Source organism: Daphnia pulex, chromosome 10 (assembly GCF_021134715.1).
Source record: "Daphnia pulex isolate KAP4 chromosome 10, ASM2113471v1".
In the NCBI taxonomy this organism is placed as follows: domain Eukaryota; kingdom Metazoa; phylum Arthropoda; class Branchiopoda; order Diplostraca; family Daphniidae; genus Daphnia; species Daphnia pulex.
Window position 1 is genome coordinate 7,515,136 of NC_060026.1, and position 11,907 is coordinate 7,527,042.

An 11,907-nucleotide genomic window follows, 5' to 3' on the forward strand; every position below is an offset into this window, starting at 1 on the left:
TGCATGATTTCCCCAAGGAGCCGCGCCCTTATGCCGTGCCCCACAGATGCAGAGTGGCAGCAGTACATAACTGCACGAACTTATTCACGTATAGCATTGCATTATAGATCAATACATATTCTGCGTGAATAGCAATGGTCATTCTTACACGTCGACGTTATTAATTTATAAGCCCGCATGTATATCGGTTTTTGGTTTCTATTCTTCGAATGCTATTATTACATTTTGATATTTCAACAGCTGCGACAAAATCTAATAACTTATTAGTAGGTTGCATATTAATAATATAAGAAACTCGACTTATTATGCAAATGCCAGAAGAAAAGGGGCGATGCCACCTGTTTGACTTTTTTAAAAAGTAGTCTCGTTAGAAGAGAATCATTCGTCATTCTGGATCAGCTGACGAACCAATTTAATATGTTACGACATTCCAACATGTTGCTGCAGTTGTCCCACCTACATAAACAGTTACAATCTAATTCATTCATACTTCTTCTTCTCCGTTCTTCTCATTTAAAAGCAACAATTTGAATACGGAATGAATATACGTCTGCACCTGCAAGTCCGCTTGTCGCTTTGTTAGCATACAAAAGAGCCAAAAAATCAGATAACCGATTGTGTGTGTGACTTTAAAATGTTCAGGGCTGATGTTCGTATAGTATATATCTCCGTGTATAGAGAGAGTACTTGAACGAGTGAAACGGCGACAGTTGACACCATCAACGACGCCATAGCTCAGCTCATAGCCGCTATCCAAACATACCATCGCCCAGCAAACCTCTCGATAATGGAAGTTTTCCAAGCTCTCGCAGACGTGAGTCACGGGCTTATTGTGACCAAAAAAAAAAAAAAAACTCGGGGGGGATAAAGAATCGATGGTGCCACATAGTATGCAATGCGACAATGACGATGTAAATACACTTGTCCCCGTGCCGCATGATTATGTAGAGAGCCGCTCTCACATTACACGGCACTGCGGGTATAGTTCCATTGGGTTTGGGAGAGAAAATGGAGATGGGCCGATGTTGTGCGGACACACCGACAGTTCATTACTCGTCGAGGGCTGTGCAAAGAAAAAGGAACGAAAAGAATTCCAATAGCAACAATAATACATCATACGACACATTTGGAATAATAAAAGAAAAGCAGCAGCGAAACGGTGCACCATTCAGAAGGGAAATAATAAAGAGTCGGCCGTGCATTATGTAAGCCAAGTTGACAATACGTCAGAGAGGCGCCTGTTTTCTCCACAAAGAAAATGTGTCTATAAAAACCCTCGAACGTCTAGTGTATGTAGATATCCTTATTCTCCACACATGAATATCTACCATAAGAAGGTGATTCCTCAAGTGCCATCGAGCAACAGGTCTTCGACGTCTTCGAGGAGGAATATATGCCATTCAAATGTAAATGTCGTCCGCTTTTATATTCTTCCCTTTTCTTTTCTTATACATATTTTCCCCACTTGTGCGTTGCTGTGGCTGTTTTTGTGGGTTGCTGGTACTATATATATAAATCGAATGGAACACGACCGCTGTGTTTTCTCCGAAAAACCTTTATTGTAACCAAAAGGGAGGAAGAAAGGAAAAATAAAGAAGTTCGGGTTCACTTTGGCTTTTGTAAAATGCAAAGGGTCTTCCAGTTATTTCACACAATGCACAGTCCATTATTTGGCGAGACATTACTTATGATCAGCAGGAGATGTATACAGCACCGCGAGCACCAACCTGTCACCCGGTGCCATTATGATACATTTTCTCGCCCTTTTTCGACATTGTTGTTGCTGTTGTTGTTGTTAGTGCGCGGCTTGCGGCGCACAGTTCCATTGTTTGCTGCGTTTCTTTTCTTATTTTCCGATCCGATATAGAAGTCCGACACACACACAAACCCACAACACGGAGCGCGACAGCGTCGATATAATCCGCTCTCTCCCTTATTTTGATTTAGATTTGAGAAGAAGAAAAATGAAGTGATGGAGACAAGAAATCGAAATGGAGATGTTATAAACTGATTTGGTGGAAAATACCAAAATAAAAATTTAGAAAAAGAACCCGGCGCGCTTAGAGATCTTTTCTCTCTTTTGGGTCGGGTCCCAATGCGCGTCATCTCGCGGCTCCTTCGTCGACATTCAAAGGAATGAGAGTTACGAGAGTTGCTTTTTCCCCCGAGATTCTAATCGACGTCGAAATGGTGTTGGAAATGGAAAGCAGTTGTTACACATTTATTCACACCTTGTAGGGCCCAACAGACTAAAGCGGCGCGCGGTTTGATAAACTCCCACACACCCCGTACGGTCTGGCCTGTGCTCTGTGTTGTATTTACAGACAGAGCGGAATCTGACACAATTTGGCGATGAATGAGCGAGATAGCAGATAACAAATGTACAGGTTCGAATTGTATAGAATACATTCCCGTAATCTTTAATGACCTGTTTTGTTGCGCGAAACTCAATCGCGATGCCAGGGCGATGCGGCTTATCTTATAAATTTTTCGAGTTCCCAACTTGGACGCAGAGGAAACAAGGGAAAGAAGAAGAAGAAGAATGAAAGCGGAAGTTGTTATTCTTCAAAGAAACTTTCTTCAACTTTTTTCGGCGACAGATTGAATGTCATCGCACTCCCGTTCTCCCCCCCCCCCTTCTTGGCCGTCTTCTGACAAGCAAATCCAACGCAACACAAGGCACCCGCCGTCCAAACGTATACAATATGGGCGACATATAAAAATAGAAAAGACGAGATGTCGCCATGTATTACTCGCCAGCAAGAAAAGCGCTGGTGCTGGTACTGTTTGGAAACGAGAGGAATTGTCACCGTCAAGAGCGAGTGCGTTATCTCTGCGGGTAGACGGCGACGACGTTCAATACAAGAAAGAAAAGAGGGAAATTGTATTGAGGGCCGGTTGGGTTGGTGTATATTGAAGACGGCGCCACAATCTTGAAATCTCTTCTTTATTTGGTGCTGAATCGACGCCAAGATCGCGGTAAATCGGTTACTACGCATATTTCGTCAATCCACCTTATTGCGCTTAACATTTAATCGATAAAATTAGGAGTGGAGACAAAGTATCAAAGTAATGAGATAAAATTGTAGGAAGATTTTCAAAGAGTCAGTTTGTTTTTTTGTCTTCTTTTTTAACCATTCATTAGTTTTTATCGCGATGAAATACTATAAAATGCATTATAATTTGGACAAATTTAATAAAATTGTCCTTAAAAAAAAAATAATCGTCACGTGCGTGTGCGTTATCTCCGTGGGTAGACGACGGACACAGAATCTCAGAAAGAAAAAAAAAAAAGTAAATTGAGAGTCGCGGTTGTTATTGAAGACGGCGCCAGCAATTTCTTCCCCTTTTGGCTTTCTTTTATTTGGTGGTAGTGCACAGCAGCGCACCGACGCCGTCATTTCTTCTCGGCTTCATCTTCATCTACTTGTTCTTCTTTTCTTATCGCATGTCGACCATACAGCAGCAGCAGCAGCAGCGGCAGAGGAAATTCGACACGAAGTGCTCCCCCTTTTTCCCTCCTCGTATCTTTACTTGTCTCGTCCTCTACACTCTTTTCATCATTTCTTTTCAATAGGTGCTGACTGCTGCTGGTTATAGCCCGTCTCCGTCCGTCCGTCCGCTGTGTCTCCTTGTGCTGAGCTCTTCGGGTCCCGGCCATTTGTTTCCAAACAAACACTGTGGCGCCATCAGCAAGTGTATACAGCTAAACAAGAATAACACACTGGCCCTCGTTATGACTTGTTGCGGGGGCTTTTTTTAAACAACATTTTTCGCCCTTCTTATTCTTTCCTTTATCATTTTTTTTCCATTTTCCTTTTTCCTTTTCTATTCGACCTCTTTGAGTCCATCTCAAATTCATTTCTCCACTTTGTGTTTAGCGAAGAAAGTCAGATAGAATATAGAACGGAATTGTGTATAGTCTATTTTCGACCGGCACGAGATGACAACACGACGCCAGTGTCCAAACAAGTGCGCCAGACGCCATAGTGTCGACGTCGTTTTGCGCCCATCCATTCACAGCATTTAGCACCACGCCGGCCTCTTCTTTTTTATTATTAACATCCCGCTGATGGCCCTACTACTCACTTTATATTATGGGCCACTATACAAAAGTAGCAGCAGCAGCAGCAGTCTGTTTGTGTTCCCAAAATATGACGCGCGCGTACCCGTCGACACGGATGCGTCAATTCTCCGATTAACTCCTCCTCTTTAGTCGTGCTCAATTAACTCGATTGATCCTCCTCCTACCGAATTTCGCAGACTGGCATGCGCTATAGAGTCCTTGTTAATGTATTATTTGTTATAGTGGCGTTGTTGTGTTACTTTTTCCTCGGCCATTATCGTCAGTCCCGATCAAAACACAACCTTTTTGAACGGACGAGCCTAAAATGGCCAGGAAAGATGATAAAATGGTATTATAATAAAAACGGAGAATAGTACGTGTATATACACACACACAAGCTAGACACAAAGCAAGTAATAGAGGGAAATCTGATGTCTCATTCACTTTAATGGCGATAACCGCATCATCGTCTTATATTTCTCGTGTGCTGTTCGGAGCGTCAAGAGCAGCGCTCTCTAGCACGACTTGGCCTTTTTTTTGTGTGTGTGTGTTGTGGCTGTGTTACCAAAGTTGAAAAGATATCTAATTATCTATCGATTATCGTGCCCAATTCATTCTCGCCCCGTCCATTCGTCCAAATCTACTGTATGCGCATAATTTTGGTTATTTCTATTTTTGAATTTTATTTAGCTTCCCTTTTTTTGTGTTGTGTTACATTTCGTGAGTAAACGTGAATGAAATAAATATTTTTCCAACCTATGGCGCCGTCCAATTTTTTAAAAAATTCTTTTTTCAAATCATGACTATGGCGGATTCATGCTGCGTAGTAATTCATTTTTTTTTCTTCTATACTTGTCGTAAATTTGAAAAAAAAAATTCTCGCGCAAGTTGTTGGCCAATCGTCCTCGGTAATCAAGACACGCGCGCGTCTCATCCAACTTAGATTTTGCAATAAATCTTTTTCTCGCCATTCTCTTGTTTCAACTTGAACTTGATTCATTTCGATTAGAGTGAGGGGGGGGGGCTGTACATATGTGCCTGTCACAACTTTATCGTGCGTGGAATGCGTCATCCGGTAATAAGATGCAGACCGATTGGGTGGCCGTGAGACCCCATCAGTTTTATTATTCGGCGCAGCCATGAAACTTTACAAAAAATTTAAAAATAAAACGGGATAATATGTACAACAGCCCAAAAAGAAATGAAATAATGGACGATGCGGTGTAGTAATAATCATCTTGTGTGTAGTAGACCAAAGGCTAGGCAGGTGGGCCCCCGTTCGGTCCAGAGGTCCCGACAGTTTGGGTCGTATTTTCCAACACGATCGTGGGGAGTTAAACGACCGATGGTACATATAACATACGGTTCCGATCGACACTATAGAAGGGGTGAGTATCCCATATTGAGAAGTGATTTGCATCATCCGAAAAAAAATACGAGGCTTCGAAAAGAGGTGTTATTTGTAACGAGCGAAGCCCACCACTGTGACGTTGATTGGGACTCTAATACATTAAGTGTGTCTTATTATTGCCTCCCCGTATATACATATATAACCAATCGTTTCCTTATTTTTCCCGGCTGGAAGAAGCTGCTGGCGTAATAGAAGGATATAACGACGCTCCGGGAATGTTTTTATTTAGGTTTGGCTATTTTGTCTTCCTTTTTCTAGCCTCAATCGAAATCCCGCGGTTTTCGGACGCGCACATCTCCTTTGCAGTAAACATAAAGCATAGCGCGTTGGTATGCAATAAATCTACGGAGGGAATAAACAGGAAAAATAATATCAGGTCAATCAACATCGTTCGTGAGAAACGTGTTGAGAAAGAAAAATCCGGCATCAGAAATTCCTCAATTTTGATTACGATGATCAGAATGAAATGTATAAAATAATCGCATAGTTGAGCTCCCAAAAACAAACAAAAACATCCCCGGAACATTTTTTTTTTTTTTCTTAAGTAGAGATGAAAATCACAGAGTAATCGTTTCACAAAGAATTATGGACAGAATAAATTGAAGTGATGAGAAAAAAAAAATAAAAAGTTCTTAAAATGAAAAAAAAATTAAACACAACTTGTAACCATTCATGTATCCTGCCGTGCTGGACAAGCGGAGGAGGAGACGGATTGTTGGACAAGCGAAGGGGGGATGGAGCGTGTGTCGCGCAGGCGGAGTCAGCCATCCGAAAACTGACTGATGAGGTGAGCCAAGGAACCCACCGACAAGTCCGATGGAAAAATAATAAAAAATCTTGGGAGAAGAAAAAGAAAAAAAACATACAGAAACCAGTAACATAACATTCGAAAAACATCATATTTGAAGAAGACGGTAAACAGAAATAACGACACACAAATCAAAATGGGAGAGAGAGAATAAGATACGAGGCAGCCAACAAGACGACAAGAAATAAGGCGAAAAGACAAGAGAAAAAAGAAGGGAAAAAAAAGGGAAAAATGTCCACGAAATGTCAAAAAAAGTAGGTAGTAGTAAAGGAAAAAAAAATAAGAAAAAGACAGAGAGAGTAGCCCCCGACTCCCGCTGATAGGGAAGCCATCAAAAGGAATATACGTAGCTGAGCGTCAACCGTATAAGGCACATATAGACAGACGCACACATAGGTTACAAGGTTCTTGGTTGGAGTCGATTTTTTTTTTGTTTTTAAGAGAGAGAGAGAGAGGCACATCGACACGAAAACGGACTTCCATCATCGGAGCGACCGGTCAATTAAGGTTAAGGGCGTGAGAAAAGATGGGCCCAACACGCCAACCCCCTACAACTACTATACACGGTAAACGAAAGGGCAGTGTACCCCCCTTTTTTTTCTCTTCTTTAGCCTCCCATTTTCTGTATGTACGTTCCATCGGTCCAACAACAACAACACGGGGCGAAACAAGAGGGAGAGAGAGAAAAGTCTGAAATACGTAGCACATGTATATTAGAACCTCCCGTTGTTCCAGCCCACCCCCGTGCTCCTATGGCTCCTAGATAGCTGCCGAGGCTACCTATAAGGTAGGCAGCAGCTAGACAAGCTCGGCCAGAGGTCTGCTCCGTCCCTTTCTCCTTCTTTCTTCTTCTTAGCCCTTCTCGCGCTGTGTGTGTTTTGATTTCGAAAGAAAAAATAAAACATTTTGGCTCTTTATTTCGCTGCGGAATTTCCATTAAAAACGCACAGAAGAGCAGACAAAAAAAAAAGACCTTTCTCTCTATGTTTTCCGTTTTATTTTATTGCTACTTGAAGACTGCACGCTGTTGTCCTTCTGGGCCCCCTCAAAGACGTTTTGGCTGCGCAGTTATTATTGTCGTTTCTGCTTCTATATGGGCGCTGGGGGGAGGTGAGAAGGGGCGACATTTTGCCAATAATATGTGTCTAGTGTGTAGATATCCCCCCCAACAGGCCAAAACCATCCATCATTCTGGGTTTTTATTTTTATAGTACGTCATTAATTCCCCCCTCCGCTTAACCATCGCTGATGAATCATCATTTCGGATAAGTGCGCTAGCTAGCTGCTGCTATAGAGCGCTCAGCTCGGAAAGAATTCCGGCCGCCTGGAATGCGTGGGCAGCCCGCCGTTTATGATGTCTCCGCGTTGGTATAAACATGTAACGCTGCAAAGTTTGAAACTCTCTCGTCGCGCATATAAAAACCTGCCTGGTGCCTATACAGACGACTTTTGGTGATCTTTCGCTTGTAAAACACGACAATAACAAAACACAAGTCACAGAGTGCTGCTGCTGCTGCAACTGTTTTGGGTTTTCTCATTGGATTTGGACTTTTTTTTTTCAAACGGCATTCAGTTAAAATTCTCGGGACAATAACAAAACCCAAGTCGCAATGCTGCAACGATTTTCTCATTTGGATTCTTTTCTTTTTCAACTCGGGGAAAAACTAACAAGGTAAAATTATGAATGTTTTCGGGGATGGATAAAACTGGTATAACACAGAAAGAAAAATAAAGGGCAGGTGCCAAATTACCTGGAGAATTTGGAAAGCGAATATTATTCAAAACTAGAAAGAGGGGAAAAAAAAGAAAAAATGATGGAAAAAGAAATAAATGTGCGCGGCTGCCGCCCAGCAGGTCAGTGCTGTGGTAAAGAAAACAAAAAGAGCCAGCGCGCTTCTATATACAAACATCATATCGGCGCATGATTGGATTGAGCGCATCCCCTCCATTCCATGTTAACCTGCCGCCTCATTAGTCGGCCGCTTTCGCTCCGACTCAACAAACAGATGAACACGCAGGATATGATTGCAGTTGCAGAGCCTATAGCCCAGCACTACGCTGGTTATATTGTACACAGCACAGTCTATTTACCACTATAGACTGTACGAGAGAGAGAGAGAATAAATAAATTTTTTAGGTTTCCTTTTTTTGCATGCGGCCATAATTCGCCTACATAGAAGCCCCGGCGCCCCCCGTTACTGTGTGTAGTACTAGAGGTGCTGGAACACTGTTGAACATGGCCGGCGCTGGGGCGCTAGCGAACTGATGGGCGGGCGGCGTCGCCGATGATGAATTGCTCTTAATCACACGTTGCGACCGGCTAACAAGGTTTTCCTGAAAAAAAGAAAAAGAAAAAAACCGCTTGACCTCTTCTGCATCACCTCTCCAATGCTGGGGGTAGAGTATAGACGAGAGTCCTCCTGGATGCTATAAGGGATAGAAGGAGGAAAAAACATAACGAACTGACCATTTTCTTCTTTTTCTCGGCCGGGCGGTACGCCCACTAAACGGCATATACCCCGCCGGGTAGAGTGTGTGTGTACCCATCATCATCAAATAGCATTGTTTTGTAATCATCTTTTTTTTTCCCCATTGCTTTTTATTTGTTTCTTTTCTTTTCGGTTTTCTGACTTTTCTCCCCTTTTTTTACGTGGCCACTTGTTTGCTCAACTTATATATTTGTATAATGGAAATGGACGAATCTTTTTCACCGCAAAAGTTGATTATTCTCATATAGAAAAATATAAGAAAACAAGTTTTCCCGTCTGTCAAATATAAGTGTACACAGATATTTTCAGCAGAGTCATCGATATACTGTTGCTCCGATATATTTGGCCGTGAGGTGAAAAGGGGCGAACGTATCATTTTTGGGTTATTTCTCCTTTTTTTTCTTTTCTTTTTTTTTAACCAATTGATTTGCATATCAAAAGATGGTGGTGGAATGCTCCGATCACCTTTGGTGGTGGTGAGGAAACTATCCAGTGTGAGAAACTGAAAAAAAGGAGAGAAAGAACGAAAAGAGAGATAGATATATAGAATATGAAGAAATGATAATATGGACGGGCCAGCCCGGCTTTTGTGCTGTGTTTTCTCGTCTGTGTTTGCATACGTGTTTGTGCGTGTTGGGCGGGGTGTCCGGCTATTTTCATCTGTGTATATTCCCGCATTTTCCGTTTCACAACGGTCACGAAAACTGAAAAGAAATCTATCGGCGTCTATCGGTTTCGGACCGGGGCGAAAAAGACGGACACTTCTCCCCGACACATATAAATAAATATACATACACACATACTTTTCTCCTTAGAATAGATACACTCATACACACATGCTGGCGGACGGAATTCTTGGCCGGCTTATATGTGTCTGTTCACCATTCAACAATAGACGACAGAGAAAGGGCAAAAAAGGAAAGAAAAGAACAGAAAAGATTTATCATGGGCTGTGTATAAGAATGGAGAAGGGGGCAAACAACAAACAAACATTCAGGATAACAATGCCACTCGTACCATTTGATTTCTTATATATATATATATATATATAGATATAGTATATTTTTCTCGCTGTTCTTTTCTTGTTTGTAGTGTTATTCGTTTTTGTGTGTCTCTCTTTTTTCTTTCCAAACCAGATTTGAAAAAATAAAAAAAACATACGCCCGACCGTTTAATTGGCCCCTCTCTCAATGTGCATTGCTAACATTCCAGAGGACCTTTTCGAGTCCCGTTGACAGTTGGCCAATGCAATCATATACGTATACAGAGGATGACAGTCGCTGATAAACACACGACCGGGATGATGCGAGCAAGTGTGACACAGCCAAAGAGAACTCGTCACACGCTCTGATGGGTTTCGATCGATCCGATAATTGCCGGAATCGAAATCGAGAGTGAAACAAAAATATAATCTTGTACATCTCGGCATATAGTTCTAGTAATACTCTAAGCTATAATCTGTACTCTGTCGGCCAGAAACTATGAGCGTTTTGTTCTTCTTTTTTTTCCAAAGTGGGGGCATAATTTAGCCATTCATTAGAGGGCCAGCAGGTAATAGACTGTAGGCGCATGCAGCCCATCTGTGCTCTCCCGCTTATATCCATTGTAATCCTTTGGCGACGCGACCTGGGAGCATATCTAACATAAAAGAATAGATTTTCCTAAAAAGAAAACGCCAGGCGCGCGGGTAGGAAAGGAAAAAACGCGCACACAACAAACTAGGCGATTAATATGAACAACTTCTTTTCCCCCCGCCGTTGATGGTATGCCGCGTACGCGCGCTATATAGCTGTTAAATTCTTTATTTATTGGAGGTGTGTTGTGCAGCTCTGCGGCTGCTCCTGCTGCTGGCCTTGTGTATTTATTCCGTCCTGCGCACAGGATGCTGCCGCTGCTGCTGCTGCTCACGGTATAGCAGAGGTTAAAAAAAAATAAGAAAATGAGATTTTTGGTTTCTTTTTCTAATTTTTTTCCCCCGTGCGTTATAATAGTATTACTTTTTTTTTTCTTTTCCGTCCCGGCCATTTTTGCAGCTCGTTATGAAGCAAGTATTTTTATATCTATACATTATTCGGTATATGGCAGCAGGTTTTTATTGGAGACTGCAAGTGCTGGCGTTGCAAGTGGCTGGTCCTTCGTGTGTGCGTACACTCTATAGCAAACGCGAGTGACTTATATGTCAAGTCGTCTCTCCTCATTACGGATTCAAGGCAGGTGCGCTGCTGCTCATTGTTATACCTCTCTTATATTCCTCATTTTCTTTTTTTTTTTCCCGTTTCTCTTTTCTATATTATTTTTTCGTTATTCTTTCGTAGACTGGGCGCTGTATAGACGTGCTTTCCAGTCGTTTTTTTTTCTCGGGATAAAAATAAAAGAGAGAAGAATAACCGGGTGAAGAAAAAAGCGGCGGGATAAATCCGAATGGTGTAGGCGTTGCGCGTAACACACAGGTATACAACATGCAAACAAGCGGACGCGTCTTTCATCAGGTCGCAGCTCTGATAATTGGATCCGTTGGCTGGACCTCTGAGAAATCACTGGACCTCTGGTCGACTAACAAAAAAAGAAAGACGGAGAATAATATTCATTTCTAAATTTCGTGGAACGTGGTGAGCTGGCAGGGAAAAGAGAGAGGGTGAGGAAAGAATATTTATTCACATAGTCCTGCAGAAGTGAGCGGGTTTATGTAATAAAAAGAGAAAAAAAAAACAGAATTGATAATTAGCTTTGGAGTTCATTAATCGTTGCCGGACCCTGATGCTGGCTGCTGCTGCTGCGACGCGCTCGATCGTGAAATTCACTAATGAACTTGAATAATTGCATCGGGTATAATTATGGCGCATAGATTATGATTCTAAGAAAGCGGTTAGCGCGGTGCCTATAGGCCTATTACAAAGTTGGGTGCAAGGTATGCGCTTGACCCTGTTTGTTGACTGGCAACAGTAAATCCAAGCGCCAGAAGAGAAAAAAAAAACACTTACACATAATGCGGAGAAAAGGCCACAGCCAACAACCAACTATCGTCTAATATATTGTTTTAATCAGGGCCTATAGGCCAGCGGTCCGGTAACGAACGGAGCCCAGCATTGCATCAAATACGAACGCGCAGGACATTTCCGTGTATGCATATTCC